Source organism: Pinus tabuliformis, chromosome J (assembly GCF_031772625.1).
Source record: "Pinus tabuliformis cultivar Carrire ecotype Pingquan chromosome J, CPIR1, whole genome shotgun sequence".
Lineage (NCBI taxonomy): Eukaryota > Viridiplantae > Streptophyta > Pinopsida > Pinales > Pinaceae > Pinus > Pinus tabuliformis.
In genome coordinates this window covers 1,023,034,768-1,023,039,101 of record NC_142295.1, presented here as the reverse complement: position 1 = coordinate 1,023,039,101, position 4,334 = coordinate 1,023,034,768, and positions in this window count along the sequence as shown.

Sequence of the window (4,334 nt, the reverse complement as noted above, 5' to 3'; positions counted from 1 at the left end):
GGTACCTACTTTTGATTCATGTTCACTTCTTTTCCTTCTTTATTATGTTGCCTTTCATCATAATTCTAGATCATAATTACAATTCAAATTCAATATAGTTTATAATTTAGCTTCTACTATGAAAACAATATCAACATATTGCATCCTTACAAAATTCACATTACGATTATTATGTTGACTTTCATCATAATTCCAGATCATAATTCCAATTCCAATTCAATATTGTTTATAGTTTAGCTTCTACTATGAAACCAATCAACATATTGCATCCTTACAAAATTCACATTGCGATTATTATGTTGACTTTCAAAATAATTCCATATCATAATTCCAATTCAAATTCAACTACTCGGTAGAGCAAACATACAAGAATAGGTCTGAAACATAAAGGAATGCAACAATGAACAAGGTGCACGGTACTCATGCTAAAAAAACCCTAAACCCTACCTCCACTTGCCGAACCGATACTCATATACACTCAATAGGTCACTGCATGCATCCCCCACGTGTCCTTACAAAATTCATATTGCAATGTGGTTACAAAGATTAATTCATGCCACCACTATGCTTGATGGCCTCCATTTCTTGCGTTGCCCAGAATTGTTGAGTCTCATATATGACCCAAGTATGGTGGACAACCCAAGATTGGTTGATTAGGATGTGCTTGAATTATACCATATCCTTGAATCCAATTTTCTCCTTCTAGCCATGGAGTGACCAAGTAACCTAAGTGTCCACTTGTGTTACTAACCCCAACACTGGGTGCAGGTGTCATATAAACACAGTTAGGATTTAAACCTACACTAGTATGGGTATATGAGGTGGGAAGAACCCCTGGCTAATAGCGGGGGACTTGGATGTTAATCAGCTCTTGGTATGATGGTGTGTGCTCTGCAATGTGGTCTAGCATATTGGACATCATCCTATTTGCCTTAAACTATATTAGACCATAAACTTCCGTGCTTGTCACCCCTCTTTCTCTTTCCAACACTTCTTGAACCTTTCTTGCCTCCCTCTCTTACCTTGCCAATTGTTTTTGATGTTCCTTATCTTCCCTTTCTTTTTGTCTTTCCATCCTTTCCTTTGTTCGAGCTTCTGCTGCTACAATCCTTACAACTCTCTTGTCCTTGGCCAACTCCTTCTTTCTCTTTTTAGTTTCCTGAATTTCAATTTTTTTACGTTCAGACTCAAACAATCATGTCATATCATCTTCAGATGTGAACAACTATGAACTCCTCCCCAAACAAATACAATCTGTAGTTGGGTGCCTTGATGAGGCCTTCACTCTCTCTACTGGTAGCTTTAGGACTGCACCAAGTAAACTGTGATTTGCCCCATGCTCCCTAGGATCTGACACTTGGCTTCCAGCCTCCATTACAACTGATTGGCTTCCATTATTGTCTTCTTCAGGTACCTCATGCTGAACATTCTCCTCTTCTAGTGGATCATTGTCCACAAAATAATGAACAAGTTTAGTGTTCAACTCTGATGGTTGTGAAGGCATGTCCATGCTTTCCTCATTAATGGTAGACACATTATGTGGGTTGATATTCATCATGGACTCTGCGAACCATGATGGTGGGCTTACCTGGGTTGGCATGCTCACTTGTTCATTGTTTAATCCTATTGCATTATATTTGAAATCAAGTTTGCATTTTCATTCTTTTCATTAATTGTCTCATTGGAATATCACGTGCAAAATTGGCATGTGGCTCAGTAGGTGTGTCAGCCTCCATGACATTGACAGTTGGTTCATGACTGAAGTGTGTCTCATTCACATGTTCATCATCATCATCACATAAGTGCCCTTCATAAAGGAACATTATACCCTGTGCAGCAACAACATCTTCTTGGGCATCAACATGGTCTTGTATGTTCTTTGCCTCTTGACCTTCCACATAAAATGCTTGGCTACAACAAGTATCATGCTCGAGAGCATCAACATTAAGTGGCCATATACCAGTACTCCTAAATCCAGCCTTGATATTTGAAGGTGTGAGAGCCATTTTTAATGCTTTACTTGCAAGCTCAGCTAGCTCAAACCTCTTTAATTCCACCCCTGGATTCTTTGCCATCCACGAACCTCACTCGATCCTGAAATAATTCCTGAAATGCCCAAACACACTGACATTAAGGGGTTGCAATCTGTGAGTGGTATGAGCCGACAATGTTAATAGGTCAATGCCAAAATTGTTGGCCTCCTCAATTGTCTGCAAATCCATGTGGCTTCCATGGCCATCTAAAATCAGTAGGTGTCTGTTTTCAGGCAAGACACCACTTGGTACATATGCAGCAAAATGACAAAGCCAATTTAGGAATAGTTCCTTTGTCATCCATGCATGGGGATGTGCTACCATGCATGCATCTAATTCACAGTTTTGTATATATTTTTTTAGTTTTGTTTTACCTTTGAATAGGTAAAATCCTAGGATTGAAGAACCAATTGCATTGACACAAGAAAGTATAGTTATCCACTCCCTTCTCTTAGGAAAAATCTTAGGCACATTTTTGCTCCCTCTTTTGGCAACTACCTGCATATGACAATTCCTTCCTGCCTGTAAGCCTGTTGCATCAAATTTCCATATATGGTCTGGGGCATATGAGTGTTGCTCATATGCAGCAGAAAGAGTTTTATAGAACTTGGACACAATTGCAAGGCGCATATTTAAAGCGATGTCTCTATCAAGGCCCTCAGTTGTATGTAGCACAAGGTCTGGATGCCTTTTTTTAAATCCACTCCACCATGATTTACTACGAAACCCATCTTTGAAGGGGTTTGGCCTCCCCTGACAAATTTGAGCTACCGTGGATTTAAGTTATATAATCTCTAACCCATGTCCCAATTGGGCCATCTCCTTACACCACTCAACCACCTTGGCCTCCTCCTCTTCAGTCATAACTGTAATAGGCCCTCTACGCTTCGTATTAGTCAACCCATTTATCCAATAATGTATGTTAGAGACAACAATACCATTATTTTTTGCAGAGGCACAGATTGAATGCCCATTAAATTCATTGTCATCAATTGCAGCTAGCATGTTTTACTTTTTCCAACCTCTAATGGCATTGATTTTCTTTTTTGAACTTTCACCTTGCACTGTGGTTGAAGGCGACTCTATGGTTGATGGTGGGATAGCATGATCTACAACCACAGTGTCCTTTTCAATGACAATATTGGGCACGTTGTGAGCATTCACATCACCCCCCAATCCTCATCTGATGAAGTGGACCGCAATTGGGCCCCCCTCGCCCCTTGCCTCCTCCTATTCCTTGTATGATCTACAATAGAAACTCTTGGCATGGTTGCAACAACCTGCAAAGTAGCCACCAAATTCTGATTTTAAAAAATTGTATTAGAAAACAAGGAAATTCATTGGCCTTTGCAATAAATGAGCAACAACAATCAGTGCTTTATCTATATATTGTAGTTGAATACATCTCAGACCTAAAAATCATTATTGGAAGGGTTTAAACTTCTTTATTTGATTCTTAGATGATTTTATGAGTTATCAGGAAGATTTATTCCTTTTTTATTTTGTAACAGGTTTTACATAACACAATTTCTTTAACCCAACTATTTTGTTGTGTCCTCAAATGATTGTTCCTGACATTCATTTTTTTCTTGGCATTCATTTTATTCATAGTTGGTGAAAATATGGGTTTTCAAGAAGAGCTATTCCTATTTCTTTTGGTAACAACTTTGACATAACATAGTTTCTTCAACCCAACTAGATTTTTGTGTCCTCAAATCATTTTTCTTGTCATTCTTTTTGTTCTTGGCATTCATTTTAATCCTAGTTGGTAAAAATATGAGTTATGAGGAAGAGATATTCCTTTTTCTTTTTTGTAACAGCTTTGACATAATTGATTTTCTTCAACCCAACTAACTTTTTGTATCCTCAAATCATTGTTTTTGGCACTCATTGTGTTCTTGCCATTTGTTTTATTCCTAGTAAGTGTTAGCATGTTTTTATGTAACGGTTCTTAGTTGTAGTATATTTATGTAGTTATGTAGTTATTTTTATTTCAAATTCACCTCAGGCACATATCTTTTCAGTTTTGTCATTCTTTACTCATTCTTATACTGTTGGAGGCATCTGATCTCAACGAGCATTAATATAGGTAACAAATTATCCTTGTTGTTAAGTGCGTAGGGGCAACATCTCACACTGAGATTTATGTGTGCCAATCAAGTTTGATTCTTTACAGATTTATGAGTTTCTTGGTAACATACAACACGTAGGGGACCCCCTTGAGAATAGAAAAGAGAATTTCTAAACTAGTGGGTTTGTTATTCATTTAGAAATGCTTCTCCAACCAAACAATGAATCTAC